We start from the raw sequence: 26,920 nt of genomic DNA, 5'->3' as shown, positions 1-26,920 counted from the left end.
AAACCCCTCCCTCCCATTCTCTGATCATCACGATTCCGGGGAGGTGAGGCAACAGACCTAGCTCTCCTGTCGAGCACCACTATCACCTGAGGAGCTTGGGGTACACCCCTGGTTCCTAACAATAAATATGTTGGATTTTTTTTTTGTGATGATTTCAGTATGCCGCTGAAAAACCATTAGCATCACTACTACATATTGTGAAAGCAATGTGGGCTTTAATTTGCTAAAATTCACTTTGAAGTAAGGTTGACTCTATGAAACAAATCAAACTATATGCATTGCAAAAACCTCCTGAACCTCTGAAACCTGTTTACTACCCCATGAGGTGGATTTCAACAGTAGTTATGCCACCATATCTAATCCATTTTCGCCTTCATTTCAACATCACTCTTATTCCCCTAAGCGCATGCACAAGTAGGCACTAATCAAACCATGTAAAATCCACCAAAAGAATCCCAAAATCACCATAACTAGATATGGCCACATGAGATGCTAACCCTTAAATCAAACAAACAAATATCTTTCAAACCTCATCTGCTTCCTCTGAAAGATCCTCCGCACTTCTCTTAGGGAACAATAGCAGGAGTCTTAGGTCAAAAAAAAAAAAAAGAACTACAGCAAAATTATTTTCCTTCAAAAAACAAAAATGGAAGAAGCCTATCTTGTGTTCACCCACTAAACTTTCAAGTCTCCTATGACTGGGTAAGAAGCCTACTACCATCATCATCTCTGGTCCCGTGTCTTCCACCTCAACCCAGATTACTGGCTACAGCAAATAATTTGTATTTTGCATAAATTATTTCAGCTTTTCCATTTTTGTTTCTGTGGGCTGCAACTTCATCAAGATACAAGATATTCATGAAAAGCTGGAAGCACTTCCTGGTTCCTTAATCTAGGAATATGCATATATACCAACTTACAAATTTGATGGGGAAATGTGAACTTACATGTTCAGGGCCTGGTAGAAATCATTGTTCCTCGCACCTGCATTTCGATCAGCTCCCATGACCCAAAGGATCAAGATTACGCCACTGCCCATTTGTGACTTGAGTGTACGGTGCCATAACATCAAATTGTTGACAGAGAACACAGCCCGATAATGGTTCGTTCATGAAGCCGCAGAGAATTCCAATTATCTGCCTCACCACAAACCTGCACGGTGCATCAGTCGGCTCAAGTGAAGTGCACCACAGCGAAGCCCCCCAGTGAGGACGGTACGTAGGTAGCATACTACTAGGTCTAGCTAGGCTGCAAATTCGACCTGGCAATGCCATTGCCATGGCTTTCCTTGGTCCCAGGCAGCACGCCAATAGCTCACGGTGTTGACTCCCGCGCATTTTGTCGAACACCTCCCGGGCGAGCCAATATCAGCCATGGCTGTTGGCGCGGCCGGCCAGCGCGATCTGCAAAAACCAGAGATGAAAGGGAAAGAGACGCGGTAAGCGTGGGCGGGAGGGGGGCGTCATCGTGTCGGCACCGACGCCGTCGCGTCCAGCAGGCGGCGGCGGGGAGATCGATCGGCGTGGTGGCGGTGGATGGATCCGTCGTCTCCGCGCAACCTACCTACCTTGGTGTTGGTGTTGGTGGCACTTTGGAGTTGGGACTTTGCTTGGGTGGCAGTCGGGGGAAGAGGAAAGCTCAATCAATCTTGGGTGGCAGTGACACGTAACGTCGAATGTTTGTGGTGTATCTGTGGAAATATCGAACATAAGCCCAACAAGTGTCTTTGAAAAAAACAACAACTCATAATTAAACTGCATTCGCAGAATATCATCTTGATAGGCCTAACTATACTTTTTCCATCCTAAAATATATCAATCTTTGAGCAGATAGAAGATATTCTAATACTACCAATTTAGATATATGTCTGTTTAAATTCATAGTAATAGAATATGTACCATTCACTCAAATGTTGTTTATATTTATTTTGGGAGTAGTACTGAGATTCCAGCTCTGCATGACATGCACGAGAATAACCAAAGTCCAAAACGACGGTTCTTAAAAAAAAAAGTCCAAAACGACCTTCCTACAAGGCTACACCTAACTTAGTCACACTTCTCCAAACTAACTACCAATAGTAACAACAGAACAAAATTTCGGTGCTAGGAGATTTGCACAGCTCGAAATTACAAATCGGATCATGGACATGTTTTTTGCAAGTTGACAGCACAAATGCATCCCCCATTTCATTCTCTACTTCTCTTTCTTTCTCGTTCACCTTGATGCTGCCCTCTCTGGAGTTCTCTCTCCGGCACCATGCCCTTCAGTCCTCTTCCCAACCTCTTCTTATTGCTAAGAATTCCCCTGTTTTTGTCTTTTGATTGGTTCACTGACACTGTGCCAAAGCAGATCAACATATTAGTTCATGCGTAGAAGAACGAGTGAGGTTGCTCCGTGCTTCCTATAGTCGGCAGGTGTCTCTATCAAGATGATCCTACAATCCAAAACTAGGTAGAAATCAGCAAAAAATTTCAGCTGGTAGTTGGGTAGAAACTACCTTTAACAGTCTACTGGAATGACAAAATGGGGGGGTCTGGTATGCTAAAGTATCCCTTTTAAGATAAAGTACCTATGAATTTCTAATCGGTGTCCATGAATATGGACAGCGATTCTTCCTAGAAGGATCGAAAATCATATGATATGATCCTAGCTGCCACTGAGACTCCTGGTTGCACACTATAGAAGATGGTGGTGGTTGTTGAAGTATAAAGAAATTATAGCCTTCTACATCAGTTTGCAATTCACATTAACTTTTTAGGTAAACTAAATAGTACCTATAACTCAATGCACAAAAGAAAGGATTCAAAAGACCTTGGTTGCTGCAATTTAAACAAAAAAGGATTCAACCCTTGTAGATTCCAACTTGTCGGATTCGTTGGAGCTTAGAAGTGAAGAGAAGTACGTGTTGAAATACTTGCTCCGGTTATCATTATTTGATGTTTAATTTGATAAGACCTGATCAAACTTTGGAACTTTAACCGTCATTAACTTTTGAAATACTTATCTTTAAAACATAAAAATGCTATGTGTAGATTTGTCCCAAAAACACTTTCATAATCTCTTGAACTTATTGAATTTTATAAAGTCATTATAGTTTAAATTATGGTTAAAGTCACACATCAAAAACCATGGAATTAGGGAGTATAAGTAAATTACTTGTTCCCCTAATATGTAAATTTCAAACCAACCGTGTTACCTGGTCTTACCTGATTAGTCTTAGCTGTTATGCTCTCCCAGGACGAAAATGGAAGAACGGAATGCGAATGCCGTGGCATGCTTAATTATGAAGCTTCATATTACCATCCCGGTGTCTACTCTAAAAATGCTTGAATTGCTAAAGTTAATGATATCAGCATGTGCTTTTCCCCATGATACGGCAGAAGGAAACTTGTTCACCAGAATCCATGGTAATCAAAGTTACATGGGAATGCCTGTAAAGCCAATTGTTGTCACTTTAGGATTAGAAGTGGTCAAGCCAATCAATCTTCAAAAGAAATTGAAAGCACCGAGTGGTATGGTTCTGAACTGTTGACTTGTATCCGGAGTGCGAGAAGATGAGTAGTCGACCACTTGGGAGCAATAGCATGCGCCAGCTGGCAAGGCCGCGAGGGTGAGCCATCTTTCTGGTGACCATATCAGCTCATCGATTCAGTGTCATCAGGTCAGGACATCTTATCAGCCTCTGAATTGGCCACAGTTTCTTGCTGGCTTCAATCTCGTTCCTTCCCATCCAAGAACCATGCATCCTGCCAATCTCTTCTTTGAGATTGTGGTAGTGCTTCTGCTGCTTGCAACTGCAGCACCGTTCGTCTCCGGGCAGCCCTATGACTATCCTATGGCTAACCTCTCGACGCGATGGGTCAACAATGCTGCCATGCTCAAGCACAACTCCTACACCGACGGGTCAGCAGTACGTGCCATTGTCCTCCGTTCACAAAAACAATTGCCCGGCATCTCCTTCGCTGCAGGGTTCTTCTGCGCCCCACCCTGCCAATCATTCCTCTTTGCTGTCTTCATTGTCTACACCAACAGCGGTGCCGGGATCACCTTATCGGTAAACGGAATGGCACAGGTAATCTGGTCAGCCAACCGGGCAAGCCTAGTTGGAGAGAACGCAACCATTGAGCTCACTGGAGATGGCAACTTGGTACTCCATGAAGCTAATGGCAGACTCGTCTGGTCGAGCAACACTTCAGTCCAATTAGTGGCAGGTATGGAGATCACTGAGCATGGCAACCTGGTGCTGTTTGATCAGAGGAATGCGACAGTGTGGCAGTCATTTGATCATCCAACCGATGTATTGGTCCCTGGGCAGTCATTGCTGCAGGGAATGAAGCTCAGAGCAAATACATCTACCACAAATTGGACTGAGAGTAAGTTGTATATGACTGTTCTCCCAGATGGTTTATATGGCTATGTTGGATCCAAACCACCACAGCTATACTATACATATTTGGTGGACACAAACAAGAGCAGAAAAGATCCGACGAGGGTTACCTTTACGAATGGAAGCCTCAACATCTTTCTGCAGTCGACACAGGCAGGAAAGCCAGAAGCCATTATTGCACTGCCAGAAGCGAAGTCCATCCAGTACATAAGATTAGAGTACGATGGACATTTGAGGCTGTATGAGTGGTCTGATGAAAAGTGGACCATGGTATCTGATGTTATCAAGAAATACCCTGATGATTGTGCTTTCCCAACAGTGTGCGGAGAGTACGGGATATGTGCAGGTGGACAATGCATCTGTCCTCTTCAGACTAATACTAGTTCAGGTTACTTCCATCCAGTTGACGAACGGAAGGCTAATCTTGGTTGTGCACCAATGAATCCAATATCTTGTCAAGAAAAGCAAAACCATCAATTCTTGACTCTTACTGATGTTTCTTACTTTGATGGAAGCCAAACTATTGCAAATGCGAAAAACAGAGAGGATTGCAAGCAAGATTGCTTGAAGAATTGCTCCTGCAGGGCTGTAATGTTCAGGTATGACCAAAATGTTTCCGATGGAGAATGCCAGTTAGTGACAGAGGTCTTCTCCTTGCAATCAATACAGCCTGAAATTATTCATTACAATTCTACTGCTTACCTTAAAGTGCAACTTACTGCCTCCTCTTCTGCGCCAAAACAAACATCCTTATCTGCCCCTACACAAAAGAAAAGTTACAAAATAAAGACAATTTTAGGTTCTACGGTTGCAGCAATTATTACTCTTGTTTTGGTTGTTATTGTTGGTATCTATGTACAAATGAGGAGGAAGTATCTAGAGATAGATGAAGAATTAGATTTCGATATATTGCCTGGAATGCCAATGAGATTCTCATTTCAAAAGCTAAGAGAATGCACTGAAGACTTCAATTAGAAGCTCGGCGAAGGTGGATTTGGATCGGTCTTTGAAGGGAAAATAAGTGAAGAGAGAGTTGCAGTGAAATGTCTGGAAAGTGCTAGACAAGGAAACAAAGAATTCTTGGCAGAGGTAGAAACTATTGGCAGCATTGAACACATCAATCTTGTTAGGCTGATTGGATTTTGTGTAGAGAAGTCAAACCGGATCCTAGTATATGAATACATGCCAAGAGGGTCACTTGATAAGTGGATATATTACCGCCACAATAATACCCCCCTTGATTGGAACACAAGGTGTAGGATCATTCTGGATATTGCCAAGGGTTTATGTTATCTTCACGAGGAATGCAGACGAAAAATTGCTCATTTGGATATCAAACCACAGAATATTCTCTTAGATGAGAACTTCAATGCCAAATTGGCAGACTTTGGACTTTCAAAGCTAATGGATAGGGATCAAAGCAAGGTAATGACTGTGATGAGAGGCACACCAGGATATCTGGCACCTGAATGGTTAACATCACAAATCACTGAAAAAGTTGATGTCTACAGCTTCGGCGTTGTTCTTATGGAAATAATAAGTGGAAGAAAAAATATTGATTTCTCTCAGCCAGAGGAGAGTGTTCAGCTCATTAAGTTATTATGCGAAAAGGCTCAAAATAATCAGTTGATTGATATGGTTGATAAGCACAGTAATGACATGATCTCGCGCCAGGAGGAAGTGATTCAAATGATGAAGCTCGCAATGTGGTGCTTGCAGAATGATAGCTGCCAAAGGCCTTCTATGTCAATGGTTGTCAAGGTATTGGAAGGTGCAATGAGTGTTGAAAATTGCTTAGATTACAGTTTTTTCAATGCAATTGCAGTCATGTCTCCTCAAGGCAATCCATCGATATATTCTGCTCCACCTCCTGCATCAGTATTATCTGGTCCAAGATGAAATGGGTGGCTAAGGGGCACAAGAAACTCTGGTTCATGCACTTTACCTTTTATAACTGCTTTTGCAATCTATCTTATTTGTTCTTTGAGAAGTATGTTTCGGGAAGCATCAAAGAGTACTTTCTGGGCAATACCGCTAGTACATTATTGTGAAAGCAATGTGGGCTTTAATATTGTAAAAATCACTTTGTGGTAAGGTTGATTCTGTGAAACAAATCGAATTATATATTGCAAAGCTTCTGAAGTTCTAAACCAATTGACTTCACCCCTTAAGGTGGGTCTAAACTGTACTTATGCCACCAAATTGAATCCATTTCTGCGTTCACTTCAGCATCACTCTAAGCCCTATCAAACCATGTATAACCCACCAAAAGAAACCAAAAATCACCACAACTTGATCTGGCCACTGAGATGCAAACCCTTGCATCAACCAAAAAATATCCATCAAACCTCATCAGCCTCCTCCGACAGCTCTGCCATCGTTTTCTCAGATATAACAGCAGAAGTCTTAGAATCAGCAAAGAAAAATGAAAGAAGCCTGATCAACCCACTTAAATTTGAAGTCTCTACCGAATAGAAGCCTACAAGGCTACAACCAACATAATATCTGGTCCAAAGGTTTCCACCTCTACCTAAATAACTGATCACAGGAAAATAATTCGTATTTTGCACTTTTCTTTTTGTGCACAGCAAGTTCATTAAAATACAAACTATATTCATGAAAAGCTGAAAGAGCTTTCTTGTTCCATAATATCAGAATATGGCAATATGCACATATATGAACTCACAAACTTGATGGAAATGGTGAATTTACCTTCTTAGAGCTTGGTAGAGTTACTGTTCCACGCATCCGCATTTCAATCAGCTCCCATGGCCCAAGAGGGGATCAGGTGCACGCCATTGCTCCGGAGAAGTCCCGATTGTAGCTTCACTACTCCCCGGAGATGACGCTAGCCTGCATATTCAACGCCACGATTTCCCTTGCTAGTTGCGACCAGAGTCTTAGGCGTACCCACCAGAACCGAATCGTGCGTGCGTGCGCCTTCCCCAGCATGCCAAGAGCTCACGGCGGTGATGGCTCTCACGCATTTCGCCGAACACCTCCTGGCCAGAGCGGACCGTGGCTTGGCCCAGGCGCTGCGAAGCCCAGAGACGGAAAGGGAAACAGCCGCATCGATCCAGCCACGCGGCAAGCGAGAGGTACGGAGTGGGCGCCATCGCCCGGGCACCGACGCCGTCGCCGGAGTGGTGGCTCGCCCACTCCGGTCGGCGCGCATTTCGCCTCTGACCTTGGTGGTGGGGAGGAGGGGGGAAACTATGGTGGGATTTTGAGATAGATGAAAATAAAGATGAAGTCAGCTCATACGTAACGAGCGAATTATTAATATAGGCTTAATTGAGTTTTAATTATTATTAATTTGAAAAAAAATTTATTTAATATTTTAAACTAATGTTTTTATAAAACACACTATTTAGTAATTTATAATGAACGCTAATGAAAATTAGGGTGAAATATGTATCTTAATAAGAAAAGACCGGAGCCATGGATAACCGTGGTGACGGGGGAACCGCAAAGGGCCTGCTGTTATGGCTGCACTGGACAATCCAGTTGTTCGGCTGTCAATCAAGAATGCATCTTGGTCGTTTGGCTGCTGTAGCCGCTGCTAGCTGGTTCCGTTAGACATTGTAGCTACTGCTGTAGCGCAGCAGTAGCCAGCTCTTCCGAACAGGCCCAAAGCTATGTTGAGACGATTCGGGAGAAAATGGAGGGAAAGAAAGGAAGCAGCCATTCTATTCATAGGGCACGTAAAAGATGTGAATGCTTGCTTTTACTTTCAAATAAATTGCATATTACCTAAAACATGCATGAATTGGGATAAAAACTTATATAAAATGACACACAGAACCATGGTGAAAAATATGAGTGAAAATCAGGAGATTGATTCGTGTCGGGCACCTGATGCCAGCCCTAAAATAGGGTGCTCTTCCCACGATCTGCTAGCTGCGTTTGTACGTTTATGGTATGTGTGCACAAATCACCTTCTTATTTTGGCTTCTCGAAATGATTTTTTAAATTAAACTACTTATCTTATTTATAATCCGACTATATTATTGTACTCCTTGCAATTAAATCTTTATAACAATATGACACATGATTTAGGTGATAAAAAATACCTGTTTTAACCGGTGAATTTTAACGTTTTATGTGAGGGAAGTGGATGTTTCAATTAGAATTGGATTTTGTTGCACGTTTTAAGTTACTCATGTTGCGGTGGATCTTTTTTAGTGTTGCACATGATATCATTTGGATATTTGAATAAGTATTTTTTTAATGTTTCACTAGTTTATTTACAAAAGTTGCACGTGGTTTTTCTTGCATGTTTCATCAAGTATATTTGCGATGTTTCATGTTGCTATAAGTTATGTTCTATTCTATTATATATTTATTGTTGTTGCATTGCTTGTTAATAACTAAAATTTTCAGTAACTCGTTTTTTTTTACACCCTGCGATATAGGAAATGTTGGTAGTGTAGGCATACGGTCAAATAAGCGACCAACTAAAAGTTGTTGTTAGTCTATCGTGTACATAAACATGTATACATATGTACCTATACCGTTTTGTTTGTATTAGCTAGGTGTATGACTTTGTGAAAAAAAACAAGCAGTAGTTGCTACTCCCTCCATAAAAAAACTCAACTCCTAGAGTTTAAATTTTATAAAAAAATCAACTTATATCATTCTACCTACCCTCATCACGTAAAACGAGAAGCTTTATCTCTTCAATATCCTTTACCTACATATTACTCTCACTACCTTTTTTTAATAATTAAGGGTATTTTAGTCATTCTCACTCTCCACTATTTCTATCTTGGAATACTAGGGATGGATTTTTTATAAGACGGAGGGAGTATATGCCAGTCATCCTCGTAGCTCACGCACGAGCGAATTTTGTACCTAGAAAAGAAGAGCAAGACTTTTGATTTTTTTCCCCTTCCAACCTGCGCCCGACGCGTCGGTGCGGATACACTTGTGAATCAACTAGAACATTGAATAATTTAGTAAGAACGACTAAACCATCAAGAAAATTCAAAAAAAAAATTAAAAATATAGCATGTGTAACAGAGTTAGATTCCCGATGAAACATTTGTTTCTCATACGTAAACATCAAATTCTAATGGTTGAATAAGTGCAAAAACAACAGTGCAATTGGATCACATAATGAATAAGTAATTTAGGAGGAAAAAATATTTGAAATTCGCTAAAAAAGACTACCACCATATCAATACCGTGGATGATAAGACTTTTACAGTACACGAGATGCGAGAGATGCAAGAGATGGACTAATTACAGTGTGCATGTAACATAGGCTGCGCGTGGTGATGGAGACGCAATGTGGGGAGGGGCGGCCGATTTTTGGCTCTAGTTTCAACCTTTGCTTGCTCACAGCCTCACGCCTTGTGTCTGAGAGATACTTCCTCCGTATTTTAATGTATGACGCCGTTGACTTTTTAACAAACATTTGACCTTTCATCTTATTGAAAAAAATTATGTAATATCATTTATTTTATTGTGACTTGATTTATCATCAAATGATCTTTAAGTATGACATAAGTATTTTTATATTTGCATAAAAAATTTAAATAAGACGAATAGACAAACGTTGGTTAAAAAGTCAACGGCGTCATACATTGAAATACGGAGGGAGTATATTTGTGAGAAGTCAACTCCTTTTTATCATTTCTTTGCTATTATCCACATCAGCAAAATGATTAGATGATATTCTTTTTTTAAGGAACAATGGTTAGATGATATTCTTTTTTTTAAGGAACAATGATTAGGTGATATTGATAAAAGTATTATATGACCTTGTTATTGATAAGATTGGACACATCTCGTAATGACAGTTAGATCATAAATCGCAGTTGGAAAACTAACATATTTTGAAGTGCTTTATAAAAAGCCAGTTATTTAATTTGATAAATATATGAAAGAACTTATGAACATTTATAGACGAAAAGGAAAACATGAAGGAACTCCAATCCAACACACGGGGAGAGCAACAAGTAAGGCTTCGATTAAAGGCGGAACATCCAAAGCGCAAATGCAATACCCATCCATCACATAGGGTCGAATGACGATCGAGAAACCAGAAAAATACAAAACTTGTGAATACAATCATTAGAAAACAACATGTAAAATGTGGACTTTCCGCGTATATACATTGAACAGTAAACTTTATGGCACCGAATGAAAACGCTTGCCGATGAAAAGTTGAACACAAAAGACTGACTATTCAACTGTATTTTTTTTTGCCTGTACTCTTTATGGCACCGGTTTGCAAATTAAAGTAACAAAACCAGTCATTGTATCAGGTTACAATTTTGCAAACGAACTAAATGGAGGGAACTCTGGCTCGGACGTATGATGTTTGGGAAAAAATCGGACGCTGACATCAGCATAACGTCAGCATGACGTCAGCGTCCGATTTACGTGCAAAAACTACTTTAAACTGATTTTTCTCTTAAATTACATATCCAAATCATGATTTGATTGCACCATTAAATTCGTTGCAATTAAATCTTTAAAACAAGACCACGCATGGATATATTCCGACGAAATTTTTTTAAGCTTATTATTGAATTATTTTTAAATGTTGCATGATGTTCCACCAGGTATATCGGAATTGTTTCACTAAATAGATCGAAAATGTTTCACTCGTTTAAATCGGGTGTTATTTCACCTTATATAAAAATAATGTTTCAGCAAATAGCGAAAGAATGTTTTAGTTTACTGCAACATTTGATCCATATACAGTGAAACATTATAACTACACTAGGTGAAACTTTTTCGGCGGAACAAAAAATGAAACGAATTCCCTTGATAGGGGGTTTCCAAAATATGTGGGTTTTTTTATTGCAATGGAATATTTCAGTTCACTGCAACATTAGATCTGTACACAGTGAAAGATTGTGAGTACACTAGATGAAACATTTTTTGTGGAACAAAAAATAAACCAAATTCCCTTAATAGGGGGTTTCCAAAATATGTGGGTGATTTGTTGCAACGGCGCGTTCCATAATATTAAAATCCAATACAACATTTGATCCGTATATATTAAAACATCGCAAGTACATTAGCTGAAACATCGTAAAACTACTGGTTAAAACATCAAAAGAGATCATATGCAACATTCAAAAAAATATCAATAGAGAAGCTAAAATATTTTTTGTCGAAATATAATCATGTGTGGTCTTGTTGTAAAGATTTAATTGCAATGAATATAACGGTGTGATTAGATCGCAGATTAGATAATTAGTTTAATAGAAAAATCGTTTTAAAACTAGAGCTGCAGGAGGTGCTTTTTCTCTGACGTCGGACGTCAGGCGCGCAGCATTTTCCGAACTAAACGCGGTAAGCTTCGATATATAGCAAGATGCTTTTACTCTACAAAATAGATATATCATCACTTTCGCTTCTGTTACAGTTTTTTCTTAAAAGAAAGTTTCAGCCCATCTCAGAAAAGAGAAGTCTGACTTTGAGGGCTCCGTTTTAATTTCCCCCAGTCGAAAGTACAGTATCAGGTACAGAAAACACAGGATATTACAGATACAAGCAAACAGCAAAGTTGTCCGGTTATTTCAAACCCCGGACAACACGACAACATGTAAGCACGCAACAGAACAAAACCAAACCCGACGAAGCACTCCACTCAGGCACTCACTCACTCACTGCGTGCCACTGCGACGGCCACAAGCGAGAGCGCGACGAGCCTTGACTAGCATCCACGATTAGTCAGTCGTGCACTCACCACTCACCACCACGTCGTCCCCCGGCGGCTCAAACCCAACATAGTCAAAATTGCCGGATTTTTCCACCAAAACGGCCAAACTCGATCTCCTTGCCACGCCGCCCCCAACACGACGAGGCGTCGAAGCCCCCCACCACAACTAGTACTGTGTTTGATTTTTCTAAATAATGATGCGTACTGTAATTTAGAACGAAGGGAGTAAAAAAAAGACCCGCCGCTGAGACATGTGACTAGCTCTTCATGGAATTCTCACTGACAGTGAAATAACAATAGATAATAGATTTAATTGCATTTATGCAACTGACAGTAAAATATCAGAAGATATTGCAAACCTCTCAAGGGTGTCTTAGGCATTATGAAAAAAATCAAATAACCAACGGAGGTTAACTGATGGTAATTAAACAAAGGGAAGAAAAACATATTGTATGTATGTAGAACTTGTGCTCGCCAATAACAACCAAGCGCTTGTTTATAGCAGATCATATAATTTCTTCCTGATTCAATCGTTCCATGGCCGTCTGGAACGTGTAAATTTCAAATAGAACAGTATGATTCACGTGTTTTCTTACCGGTCTTACCTGATGCTCCCTCCATACCAAAATGTTTAACGCTGTTGACTTTTTTAAAAATATTTGACCGTTCGTCTTATTCAAAAAATTTAAGTAATTATTAATTCTTTTTCAATCATTTGATTTATTGTTAAATATATTTTTATGTATACATATAGTTTTGCACATTTCACAAAGTTTTTGAATAAGACGAACGGTCAAACATATTTTAAAAAGTCAACGGCGTCAAACATTTAGGGAAGAAAGGAGTATTAGTCTGTCTGCTGGTATGCTCTCCAAACGAAAATAGCATAAAAGATGATGGTATACTCGATTACCAAAATTTCTTCTTACCATACCAATATATTCTCTGACAAGGCTTGGATGATGAAATTGTTAAGGGCGATGCTATCAGCTCCTGCCCTTTTTCTTAACAATAAAACAACAGACAGTAATTACGCTGACTCCATGGTGGTGGTCACTGGCCAAGCAACTTTACAAGGTAATGCGGCACGGCCAATTCTTGAACCTTTAGAACTGGCGATTGGAGAAACCAATCCATGCTTCCAAAACCAAAACCAGAGCACCGCGTGGTATAGCCTTGAAGTTTTGACATGCATTGACGAGAAAGCCAGTCGACCAATTGGAAGCTAGTCCAGAGATCATCTTTCCGGTGACCACATCAGCTCATCGATTCAGTCTGATCACAAGGTCAGGACACACCTTGCTAACCTCTGAACTGACCACAGTTTCTTGCTGGCTTCTCTCCTCTCTTTTCCATCTAAGAACCATATGCATCCTGCCAATCTCTTTGCCGGCTTCACGGTGCTGGTGGTCATGGTTCTTGCAGTTGCAGCAGGGACGCTCCCCAGGCAGCGCTCCGACTATCCCATGGCCAACCTCTCGACACTGTGGGTCAACAATAGAAACAGGCTCCCTGACAGCATCACATATGACGACGGGTCTATGGTACGCAGCATACTCCTCTTGTCACCACAAACCTTTTATGGCCCCTCCTTTGCCGCAGGGTTCTTCTGCACCCCACCCTGCCGAGAATTCATCTTCGCTGTCTTCATTGTCTTCACCAGCAGCGGTGCTTTGTTCCCTGTAGCGGTAAACGAGGTTATCTGGTGTGCCAACAGGGGAAGCCCCCTAGGAGAGGATGCTACCCTTGAGCTGACTGGAGATGGTGACCTCGTCCTCCGTGAAAAAGCCAATGGCAGACTCGTCTGGTCGAGCGGCACTTCAGGCCGATCCGTGCAAGGCATGGAGATCACTGAGAATGGCAACCTGGTGCTGTTTGATCAGAGGAATGGAACAGTGTGGCAGTCATTTGATCATCCAACAGACGCATTGGTCCCAGGGCAGTCACTGCTGCAGGGCATGATCCTCAAAGCAAATACCTCCCCCACAAATTGGACTGAGAGTAAGATATATATAACTATTCTCCAAGATGGTGTATATGGCTATGTTGAATCCACACCACCACAACTCTACTATAACTATGTAGTGAGCACAAACAAGAGCAAGAGAGTTCCAACAACGGTTACCTTCACAAATGGCTGCTTCAGCATCTTTGTGCAGTCCACACAACCAGGAAATCCAGATGGCCGTATCGCATTGCCAGAAGCTAAGTCCATCCAGTACATAAGGTTAGAGCCTGACGGGCACTTGAGGTTGTACGAGTGGTCTAGTGAAGAGAAGTGGACCGTCGTGTCTGATGTAACCAAGCTATCCCTTGATGATTGTGATTTCCCAAAAGTGTGCGGGGAGTACGGAATATGCACAGGCGGGCAATGTATCTGTCCCCCTGAGAGTAATTCTAGCTCAAGCTACTTCCAGCCAGTTGATGAGTGGAAGCTGAATCTTGGATGTGTACCAGTGACTCCAATATCTTGTCAAGAAATGCAAAACCATCATCTCTTGACTCTTAGTGACGTTTCTTACTTTGATGTTAGCCAACCCATTGCGAATCCAACAAACAAAGATGATTGCAAGCAAGCATGCTTGAAGAATTGCTCCTGCAGGGCTGTAATGTTCATGTATTTCCACAATGATTCACATGGAACATGCCATTCATTGACAGAGGTATTCTCCTTGAAAACAATACAACCTCAAACTGCTACTTACAACTCTACTGCTTACCTCAAAGTGCAACTTACTCCCTCTTCTTCTGCCCCTACACAAAACAAAAGTTACAAACAAAGACAATTTTAGTTTCCATACTCGCAGCAATTGGTGCTCTTATTTTGGTTGTTGTTGTTGCTATTTATGTCCAAAAGAGGAGGAAGTATCGAGAAAGAGATGAAGAATTAGATTTTGATATAATGCCTGGAATGCCAACGAGATTCTCATTTCAAAAACTGAGAAAAAGCACTGAAGACTTCAGTAAAAAGCTAGGTGAAGGTGGGTTTGGATCGGTCTATGAAGGGAAAATTAGCGAAGAGAAAGTTGCAGTTAAACGGCTGGAAAGTGCTAGACAAGGAAAGAAAGAATTCTTGGCAGAGGTCGAGACTATTGGCAGCATTGAGCACATCAATCTTGTCAGACTGATCGGAGTTTGTGTAGAGAAGTCAAATAGGCTTCTAGTATATGAATATATGTCAAGAGGATCACTTGATAGGTGGATATATTATCACCATAACAATGCGCCTCTTGATTGGAGCACGAGGTGTAGGATAATTCTCGATATTGCCAAGGGTTTATGTTATCTTCATGAGGAATGCAGGCGAAAAATTGCTCATTTGGATATCAAACCACAGAATATTCTATTAGATGATAACTTCAATGCGAAATTGGCAGATTTTGGACTTTCTAAGCTAATAGATAGAGATCAAAGCAAGGTGATGACTGTGATGAGAGGCACACCTGGATATCTGGCACCTGAATGGTTAACATCGCAAATCACTGAAAAAGTTGATGTCTACAGTTTGGCGTTGTTCTTATGGAAATAATTAGTGGAAGAAAAAATATTGATATCTCTCAGCCAGAGGAAGCTGTTCAGCTGATCAATTTATTACGAGAAAAGGCTCAGAACAGTCAGTTGATTGATATGATTGACAAGCACAGTAATGACATGGTCTCACACCAGGAGGAAGTGATTCAAATGATGAAGCTTGCAATGTGGTGCTTGCAAAATGATAGTGACCGAAGGCCTTCTATGTCAATGGTTGTCAAGGTATTGGAGGGTGCAATGAGGGTGGAAAATTGCCTAGATTACAGCTTTTTCAATGCAAATTCAGTAATATCTGTTCAAGGCATTCCATCCACATATTCAGCCCCACCTCGGGCATCAATATTATCTAGTCCAAGATGAAATCAGTGGCGGAGCCACCACCAGCCTAGCCTGGGTAGCCGCCCGGGCTCACTGGCGAAAACTCCATTAAATTTTAATATTGATGAGTAAATTGATTATGAAATTTCTATAGCAAATGCTAGTTATATTGAAATTTGCCAGGGCTTAAAAATCTTTCTGGCTCCACCGCTGGATGAAATGGATGATTACTGACTATTGAGCAGAAGAAAATCTGATTCATGTACTTTGCCTTTTATAACTTTTTTTGCATTCTATCCTATTTATTCTTGGAGAAGTGTGTTTAAGAGAGCACCAAAAGAATATACATTTTGGACAATAAATGATTTAAAATTATGTGGAGACGGTCCTACGTGCGCTATCCAACTGACCCCATGTCTTCCGTTTTGGTTAGCCCAGGATTAGTTTTTCATTCAACGGGATTAGGAGAGTTTGTTAAGGATTAGACATTCTTGTTAAGAGTTTGTTAAGTGTTGGGCCTCTCTTCTGTATTAAGGGAGATGTTGGAATCAATAAGCAAGAAGTTAATCTCGCAGACCCTCCATCTCATTCTCTGTTCATCACGGCTCAAGGGAGGTGATGCTACAGATCTCACCATCCTGTTGAGCACCACTATTAACTGAGGAGCTTGGGTACACCCCCTGGCTCCTACCAATAAATATGTTGGATTTTTGGTGATGATTTCAATATGCTGCTGAAAAACCATTAGCAATCACTACTACATATAGTGAAAACATTGTTGGGTTTAATTTGCTAAAATTCACTTTGAGGTAAAATTCACCTTAAATTATATATCTTTCAAACCTCATATTTTTCCTCTGACAGCTCTGCCATCCTTCTCTTAGACAACAATAGCAGGAGTCTTGGAAAAAAACAGCAGCAATGCTATTTTCCTTAAAATAACAAAAAAGGAAGAAGCCTACCCTGTGTTGACTGGGTCCGCCCACTAAATTTCAAGTGTCCTAATGACTTGGTAAGAAGCCTACAACCATGATGTCTGGTCTGGCGTCTTCCACCTCAATCCAGATTACTGGCCACAGCAAATAATTTGTGTTTTGCATAAATTATTTTCAATTTTTGTTTTTCTGCGCACTGCAACTTCATCAAGATACAAAATCTTCATGAAAAGCTAAGAGCATAATCTAGGAATATGCGCATATACGGACATACAAATTTAGGAATATGCACATATACGAACTTACATATTTGATGGGAAAATGTAAACTTACATGTTTAGAGATTGGTCGAAAATATTGTTCAACGGATCTGCATTTTGATCAGCTCCCATGACCCAAAGGATCAGGTTTACGCCACTGGCCACTGCTCCTGAAAACATCAAAAATTGTTGACAGAGAACATCCCGATAATAGTTCGTTCACGAAGCCGCAAAGAATTCCAATTTCTGCCTCACCATCAGTTGGCTCAACGGCACCACAACCCGGCACGGTGAGGACGACGCTAGCACGGAGCATTAGTATACAGCTAGCCTGCGAATTCGACATGGGAATGCCCACGGCTTTCCTCGCTGCCAGAGCTTAGGCAAACCAGATAGTAAACGAAGCGCCTGGCTTCCCATCCCAGAACGCCAAACAGGCAACAGCCCGTGGTGACTCGCGCGCATTTCGTCGAACACCTTCCAGGCGAGCCCGTCATGGGTGGCGGAGGCCGCCCAGGCCGGCGGCTGCAAAACCAGAGACGAAAGAAAACGGACGCGGCCAGGAAGCGAGGACGCGGAGTGGGAGACATCGCGCGGGCGCCGCCGCCGTCGCGTCCAGCAGGCGGCGAGATCGGTCCGAATGGTGGAGGTGGAGGTGGACTGGTGGCTCGCCGCCTCGCCCACTCCGGCGGCGGGTACCTGCCTCGCTGCTAGTGGCAAACAGGTACAATAGCGGACCATAAGCTATTTATAAGAGAAAACTAGACAACGGTATTCCGACGACCGTTGGAATAGGATACCCTCTATGAGACGTACATACTACTTGCTACCTATTATCTTATCAGCTGCATGGTACTCGATACATGTGATACATATTATCTGGTACCTATGATAATTAGGACCTTATACCTGTGATATTCGTGCAAGAAAATAGTTAATATGTTTATCCCGTTGCAACGGGCTCCCGTTTTGTAGCAGCGCTCTATCTATAAACACATATCGCGAAAATAAAAGAGTAGAGAGAAGTATAGTGGGCTATAAATTTATAGCTAGCTGCAGCACGACTCCAGGATACAATGTATGTATGATAGGTGGAATCATAGTATATATTTATAGATAACTATTTTATGAATTAGATGTTGCACCACCAAAATTTATCCCGAGAAAGCAACACAAAAATTCATCTGCTGCTGCGTCTAAGGTCTGGTTTAGTTCCCAACTTTTTCTTCAAACTTCTAACTTTTTCATCACATCAAAACTTTCCTACAGACATAAACTTTTAACTTTTCCGTTACGTCGTTCTAATTTCAATTAAACTTCTAATTTTAACGTGAACTAAACACCCCCTAACTCATGCGGCAACGCCGCTGTGTAGATGCACACGCAGGAGCAGCTGCTCCGATTCAGGCACGCAGCGTCACCACCAGCCGGCCGGAGGGATGACGATGACAGCTGACTGCAGTAGATCGGAAGCAGCAAAACGAAGAGAAGGAAAACAGCATAAAAGGAAATACGATAAAAATTAGGTGTTGATTAATTCTGTGTTTTCCTTTCCAATCGGCCTCAACCCTTATATAGGGTCCCTGGTCTTTGTCTTGGTCCCACACTAATTAGATTAGAGATCACACATCAGTAACCAAAACAATGAAAATGAAACGTTGCATATGCACAGCGCCTCCAACTTCCTTGCCTCTGCACGTCACTTCTATGCTGCCAACTTGATCATGTGATCTTCTATCCAGCATCACAGCATATCAATTTTGTTCTCAAGTTTTAACTTCCATAGAAAATCCTGAAGAAACCAATCTCTGCATGTACTGCTGCTACGCCAGGAGCCAGGAGGCAAAGTAAGAAACCATATATGCATGCATCACATTCAGGAGCACTTGCCCATATATTCTCTGATAATAACCTGGTTAACCATTGAACAACCGAATTCAATTAAGTAGAAGAATAAAAACATTCGGCAAGACTTCATCCAAATAAAATAACCGAATAAAAACCATCGGCTGTCAATTTTTGATATCAACAGACGTTAACCCGTGCATTGCATGGGGTAATAAAGAATATTAAAATTTTAATCACAAACTGCACATATTTTAGGAGTTAAAAAATAATAATATAGTTATGTAGTCGATATTATTTCATATAAAATTTATTAATATAAAAATATTTTCACCAATAATATATGTAATAAATTTAGTCACACTTAACATTTTGTAATATAATAGAAAAGAAGATGCAGACCTAGGATTTAAACGGTGACCCGCTTGGTGGAGGGGCTTGCCTCTTGCCACTGCTCTAGCCGAGCAGATACGAGAAATGTGGTCCTAAAGTTCAATTTATACGTTCATAGCGCTGAGCATATCGAATGAAATGTGAACACCAATATATTCATGGCGCGCTAAAGTGTTATACTTCAGTGTCAACCTTCATACCGCTAAGCCAGGTTTATTTTTAAAATAAGTTTTTGAAACGGTTTATTCCTAAAATAAGTTTTCTAAAAGAGTCATTTTGTCAAAATTTCGGTAATAGCTAAATGTCCCGTGCTTTGTCACAGATAAAAAATATTTATTATAATATTGTCTAAAACAAATAAAATATATTTATCTTGAAATATGTTACTTACAAAAGAACATTCACCTTATTTGATTTTAGATGAGGCAATCCATTTACATTTCACTGTTTTTACTATAAAAAGTTTAAAGGTTTAAAGGGTAATATGCAAAAATTATAATGGGGTAAGTGGTGTGAGGGATCCACCACCACCACTATCAACATCTAAGTAATATAGATATGCTAATCATATGCAGGCGTTTGAGAAAACTAATAATCAAGTTTTGAGTCAAATTTAAAGTACTAATTTTATTGATACACTTGGATTTGTTAATTTTTCTTTTCAATCGAGTCACTAAAAGTAAATTAAAATTTACTATGTAGAAAATTTTGTATTTCGATTAAAATTTTAGAAGATTAAAAAAAATCCGAACCAATGGTGCAAATTAGATAAGAAACACCATTCTTACATCCATGGCGGTCTCCGGCCACCTTTCCCCACCACTTTGAGATACCCCGAGCTCCCCTAAATGCTCTTCCTCTATCCCCAGGTCGGAGAGCCTCGGTCTCCTTGTCTCGTTCACCGAAGCTTGCTGGAGGCTATTGTCTTCGTCAAGCTTGAGAGGTGCCGCCGCCAATCCTCACCACCAGCCGCTCTCTCGCTGCCTTGCAGGCACGGTGAGGGTCCCATCCTCCTTCTGTCCCAGATGCCCTCTTCCGCACCACCGCCGCTCGTCGCTTGTGGCCTCCTGGGCCCGGCTGCCTTGAGTGCACGCCTGTTGTCATGGTTCTGGATACCACATACTCAATAGTAACGACTAAGCTTGGCGGGACCCAACATATATCAAGTCTTATATGGAATCATACCTTGTATATAGAAGGAGTTACAGATAAGGAAGGACAAGTAGAGTTCTATATGGAAACGACAAGGACTACCTGGATCGTATCCATACTTAACTCCCTATAGTCCTACTTGGATAAGGGGACATCTATGGGTATAAATACAAACCCCCTAAGAGGGGAGGAGAGGGGACACACAATAGATAGACACACAACATACAACCCAACACAAGTCAGAATAGACACCAACACACGCCGCCAAATATCGACATCAGAGATAAGCCTAGACAGAACTAATATGATGCCTGCGGAGGCCGACAAGAGGGATCTAGCGCCATCTCTGATCTCGATGAGTTCGTACTCGAGGAGGAAGACTACCCTGTCGTCGACTTCATACCGGTTATCTATGCCGCCAAGTCAACAACAGCTGCATAGGTTATCCCAAATATTGTACTTTGTGATCTAGATGAATAAAGAGCAACACCGGCTTCGGCCAACAGGAGTAGGGCTATTACCTGTCAGATAAGGGGCCCGGATCTATATAAAATCCTTGTCTCCATCTCTTTTACCTCAATCTCGCGTATACCCTGGTGCCGACGATCTCCATACCATGCAAATACCGTAGTCGAGACCTCAAAAGTCGACACCTGCCTAGCCACGCTGCCTAGCCATTCTCGGCCATCTTATCGGCCTCGGCCGATCTGGGCCGTCAGGTGTGTGCCCGTGTGGCTGGTTGCCATCGTGGACTCCGTCCACAGTGGACCAGCTCCCCTTGGTGCTACTGACGTGTGGGACCTGCCCTTGGTTGACGCGGTCCATGCCTGCACCCCTTGTTGATGTCAGCACTTGAATTTTTCTTTGAGAAATTAAATATTAATTGCGTAATAATTTATTATATACTAAAAGTCCATGAAACTTCCTACAAACACTCCTAAGCCACCATGTGTCTCTCCTACTATTGGCATTTCTTAAAAACATTACTAGACATATAAATTCCTAGCAATGGCGCAAGAAATGGTCCTGGTATATATATGGTTACAGAAGGAATCTGCAAGCGCATGGATATACCATTGTAGCATTTTACCCGGGAGTATTCCAAGGTATCATATTTATTTAATTGCAAAGGAAGATTGTAATAGAGAACTATGCTAATAATGTATATATGCCACTTGTATGATCATAGTCTTAAACATGGGTTAATATATTTATAAGAGTAGAGTGACACGAAGCAAGGAACTCATATCTCTCATTAATCAATCCTAAGGTATGTGGAAGAAGAAATAGAAAAGCAATCAATTCCTATATTCTAGTATACACTCAATCTTAGTTTACATATGCTAGTATACAACCATGTAGCCAATACCCCCTAACAGTGCCCTCCTGGTGTTTCGAGAGACCACCCCGAGTTGCCGAGTTCCTTATGACAATCTGTTATGGCCATCCAACCGGGGCTAACTACGGAGGAGTACCCTCCCCAGGAAAGTTTCTTAGGAATATATACTATCGTGGAGGAATACCCGTACTGAGCTGTCACCATCAGCGGTCCACCTCGACTGACATGTAGCATATATGCCCAGATAATCATACTTAATAATCTAGACACCACGTCTACATTATTAAATACTACTCTACATCCCTCGAGATGACATAGAGCAACCGAATAATCGGACACTAAACCCACACCACTGCATCTCTCTCGTAGGCTAACTACACGACTGTACCGATACAAATATAAAGTAAAGCCGATACTCATATGAACTAAAGTACCGAGAGTATATTAAGAATAACATTTCGTTACTTCCGAAAGTCTTACAAAAGAAATAAGAAAAGCTACTAGAGCCATACCTAAATTCCTTCGAAGACTCCGAGGACTCCAAGAGCTATTCTATTATACTCCACTTAGCACTAGAATACTAAACTAAAGTATAGAGAGATAGACCTTGAGCTTGCTCGAGTGTGTGAAGGAGTGGAGGAGGTGAAGGCCTTTTATAGCTGATGAATGATGGTTGGAAAGGTCGGTAATACCCTCCAACCGCTATTAGGAGTGAATCTCCACCGTCCATCCGAAGCCCTGGATCAAACGGCACAGAGGGGGGTTCGGCCGAACCATGGGCTGGGCCAACCTAGCCCATTTTCGGCAGGCTGACTCCTCAATCCAGAATAGTGAATTATGGGCCCATTTGATCTTGTCATTTCTGAGTTCCTGGCCCATTTATCCACAAGTCTAATTCTCGACAGCGTCTGACTGATTGTTCGAGTGTTGTACTGTCGATTCTCCATTACGTATCTTTCTTTACAACAAATAGAATCCAAGTACAAGAGGAAATAGATTATTCTAAAACAATAATGCATTGCAAGCATAGCTAGTTCTCCTTTATTTTAGTTATATTGACGGTCGACATTGGTCTATAACAACCGTCAACAAACCCCCCAAGCTTGAACCTTTGCTCGTCTCGAGTAAAGGACTCACAAAAAAAAATAAACTTGGTTGTTGATCAGGAGTTGCTACTATGTTATATCTCTAGAATGTACAAGTGCAAAGTTTGAGTACTCTCTCTCGTATTAAGAAGTAGGCACGATGGCTTACCTATACGCCCAATCCCATGATGGAACACATGCTTCTCTTCGCCTTGGGCGGTTGGGAGACAGAACAGATCATAGAGTATCATTATATCATCCTTTGCCAAACTCTTATTCCGGAAGTTTTCAAATGATTTTGCAAATAAACCAAGTTTCTCAAATGATTCTCTCAATCACTCAATGTGTATGAATATTGTTTCTCACCAAGATTATGCCTTTTTGACTCCTACACTAAAGCTGAATATGTGTGGTTTAGTAGGGACCAAGAACAAGGCATACGTGCAATCGCATTTATTACTAAACTCCTTATCCCCTCATCTCTTTTTTATTTTCCTAATCTCCAATTTAAGCCACACATCTTTTTTTATTGTTAATTAAATAAATAATTTAATATCTATGCTGTTCTATACGCCATATGCTTTATATGGCAACCAAATATAACAAGGAAATATTTTTAACTATAAAAAAGTTAACAATATATATTATGTGTCGACGTTTGATGCCACGACTACGGTATTTGCATAGTATGGGGATCGTTGGTACTACGATATATGCGAGATTGTAATAAAAGAGATGGAGACGAGGATTTTTATACAGGTTTGGGCCCCTGAATTGTCAGGTAATAACCCTACTCCTGTTGGCCGAAGCCGGTCGTTGCTCTTATTCACCATAATCACACCAGTACAATATTTGGGGTAGCCTATCTATCTGTTGTCGACTTGGCAGCCATAAAACCATCCCGTAGTCGACAACAGAGTAGTCTTCCTCCTCGAATCCGTGCCCGGCGAGATCAGAGACAGCACTAGATCCCTCCTGACGGTAGTCGTAGGTACCATATGGGGACTACTAGGACTATCTCTGATGTTGATATCCGGCGGCTTGTCTTGGCGTATGTTGGCTTGTATGTTGATCTTGTGTCTTGATCTATTGTTCCCTCTCCCCTCTCCTCCTAGGTGGTCTTGTATTTATACCCATAGGTGTCCTCTTGTCCAAGTAGAACTAGGGAGACCAATATGGATACAATTCGAGTAGTCCTTGTCGTTTCCATGTAGAACTCTATTCATCCTTCCTTATGCGGAACTCCTCCTATATCCGAAGGTTGTTTCCGTATAAGACATGGTATGTGGTGGGTCTTGCCGAGATTTAGTTAACTACTATTAGGTATGTGCTATCCATAACCCTGACATTATGTTACTTTAAATAATCCTACAAACATGTGTCGCTAAATTATATTGATGATATCCAATCTATCTATTATATAGTAAAAAGTCCATCAAATTTCCTATAAATACTCCTAAACACCATGTGATAGCTCTTATAACTCCGCGTGATGCTATAATAAATTAGATAAAAAAGAAACAACTATCTTTGATTTTCACTAAAACAACTAGCTCTAATAATTTTCTGTCTAACTGTTCTCTCATTATTACTAAATTAACAATATAATATACATATGCCTATATTTTGCTATATAATTATAGCATTTGGGCACAGTCCACCTGTGCACTTTGCACGCCATCTAAATACCTTATAATCTGACAATAAATATTATATCACTATGAATCATTCTACATTCTACAAACATGCATAGCTAAATTAAATATATAGTATCAAAACAAAAATAAAAAATACATATTCAATTTGCCAAAAGAAAAAGAAATAATTCAACAATACAGGTCGCACCATGATATGTTTGAAAAAATGTATAGCTAAACGCACACTACATAAGCAGAGTACCTAACTGAAATATAAATAGTCTGAGCCACTACATCAAAAATCGAGTGCCTTTAATTAGAGAAAAACATATTTTTTTTCTAAATATGCTCAAATAATCCAAACAAGCTAAATGATCTTCTATAAGTTTTGATTAATATTCCACCTTTATAAGTTTCTCAAACGCGGCCTACGATTCATGCCCGCGTGAATGCGTAGGCTACCTTCCTTGTTCAATTTAATTCCAGAAATCCACTTAAATGGCTCAAAACATCTAAAATTCATAACTAATTCATACAAACACCATATTGGGCCATTCAACTTGCAAAATTCATCTAAAATTAAGCTCTACATGTTTGTTTACTTTTCATCTATTGTTTATTTGGTTTTTATTAGAGTTTTTTCTCGTTTTGCATGCCAGTGTGTGCATCCCGTCGTTTCGGAAGATCGCGTTCGCGAGGAAAATAGTTCAAAAGATCGTTTAAAGAAGCAAGGCAATTCACTCATTCCCGTTGAGCATGTTAACCTAATTTATCAAATGTTCTATCATTTGCAAATAAATTGCATCTTTGTCTAATTACATGGGATTATGGGACTATATATCGGCTTGCTTTCGCCTTGTTTATTTGTGGTCCATCCTTTCTTGAACTTGGGCAATAATTTGACTAGCTTGTGTCACTTATGTTAATCTTGCTAGAATTATGATATGCTTTTCATTCTTAATTACCACTAGCTCAAAATATGGGATAATCGCATTATATACATTGAGTATATTGATGAGCTACGAGCTCGAGACACTTGGCCATGTTTTATTGGTCATAATTATCCAACTAAAATATGGTTAATGGGGGGTTGTGGGTGTATGATTTTACTAGTCGCAACCATGGCAATTAAGGACCAGTTCACGGGAAACCCTGGATGACTTATAGTGCTCACCACAAGCAAAAATGGACAACTGCTGTACTTGTAGTGTAACTCTTCCCTTTTTGATGTAATGAGGCAAGTGTGAGCATGATGGAGTTTGGATAGGCCCTGCGACGGCATATGCGGCTTCCGGATTCACCTAGACACGAGATGGGGGGGTGCGCTTGTTTAGGGGGAGTTATGCAAAGAGTCTTGTCACAATCACTCGCATGGTGATATGTCTACGTGGACACTGTGACATGACGGTGAATTGTGGCTTGTGGGTACAGTTGTGCACCTTTGGCGAGAGTAAAACTATTCGAATAGTTGTGCCCATGGTTATGGACGATCGATCAGCTTCACCGTGATTAGTCCCACTCCATTAATTAACTTGACTTAATGAAATGGTGTAGTTCAGGTGAATGGTTGGGCTTGTTCAACGTGGTGTAGCGTTGTTCAGTGAATATTTAATGTTGTCTTAATTAATTAACTGTTTTACTCAACTATAAATTGTTTACAACCGCCTTTATGTAAATAGCCACAAACCTCCCTTGTATCCCCCTTACACGATTGCATCGTTGGTGTGGCTTGCTGAGTATGGTGGTTGTACCCAGTCTTATTATTATTCGCCCTTTTCAGAAGTGTAGTGGTTCTGAGTCGAAGATGGTGTTAGAGGACCGAGATTTATACCCCACTTGAGTTTTTGTGTGTGGTGTGGAGTTGAAACTATAGATGGCCAAAAGGCCCGAGGCCCGACGGCCCGGCCCACAGCACGGCGTTTTGGCCCGGCCCAAGCACGGCACGGCCTGTCAAGGGTCGGGACCGTGCCACCCGGGCCGCGCCTGGGCCTCTCCACCGACACGTTGGGCCGGCCCGGCACGGCACGATGGGCCGCAGGCTAGGCCCGACACAAACACTAGCGAGTAAAAATAGACATATTATATGCCATGGTCGAAAGAATAGGGACGTAAAATAGTCTTATTATAGCTATATATATGTCAGCCCAAAGAGGAGGGACGGAAAATAGACTTATTTTCACTGTATATATGTCAGAACCCAAAGTGGAGAGACGGAAAATAGACTTATTTTCGCTATATATATGTTACAACCCAAAGAGGAGGGACGGAAAATAGACTTATTTAAAAAAAGGCATGATGGGCCACCTGCGCCTTCGGGCCGGCCTGGCACGGCCCGACGGCTGGTGGGCCGTGCCTGG

General features: G+C 41.0%; 1 long non-coding RNA gene and 2 pseudogenes across 1 annotated transcript; 2 read left to right on the top strand and 1 right to left on the bottom strand.

The window, feature by feature from the left end:
* Positions 1-461: 461 nt before the first annotated feature.
* LOC112938708 (uncharacterized) lies at positions 462-1,088 on the bottom strand. Its single transcript, XR_003241957.1, has 2 exons — positions 948-1,088; positions 462-829 (listed from the first exon to the last, which is right to left on the bottom strand). It is a non-coding gene; the product is annotated as an uncharacterized lncRNA (long non-coding RNA).
* A 2,215-nt stretch (positions 1,089-3,303) lies between these two features.
* Positions 3,304-6,292, top strand: LOC107280617 (G-type lectin S-receptor-like serine/threonine-protein kinase SD2-5; annotated as a pseudogene).
* Positions 6,293-12,984: 6,692 nt separating this feature from the next.
* Positions 12,985-16,110, top strand: LOC107280616 (G-type lectin S-receptor-like serine/threonine-protein kinase SD2-5; annotated as a pseudogene).
* The last annotated feature ends 10,810 nt before the right edge of the window (positions 16,111-26,920 follow it).

This window comes from Oryza sativa, chromosome 4, assembly GCF_034140825.1.
Source record: "Oryza sativa Japonica Group chromosome 4, ASM3414082v1".
Lineage (NCBI taxonomy): Eukaryota > Viridiplantae > Streptophyta > Magnoliopsida > Poales > Poaceae > Oryza > Oryza sativa.
Note: the sequence above shows the minus strand (reverse complement) of the source record. Positions and strands in the feature narration are given on the sequence as shown.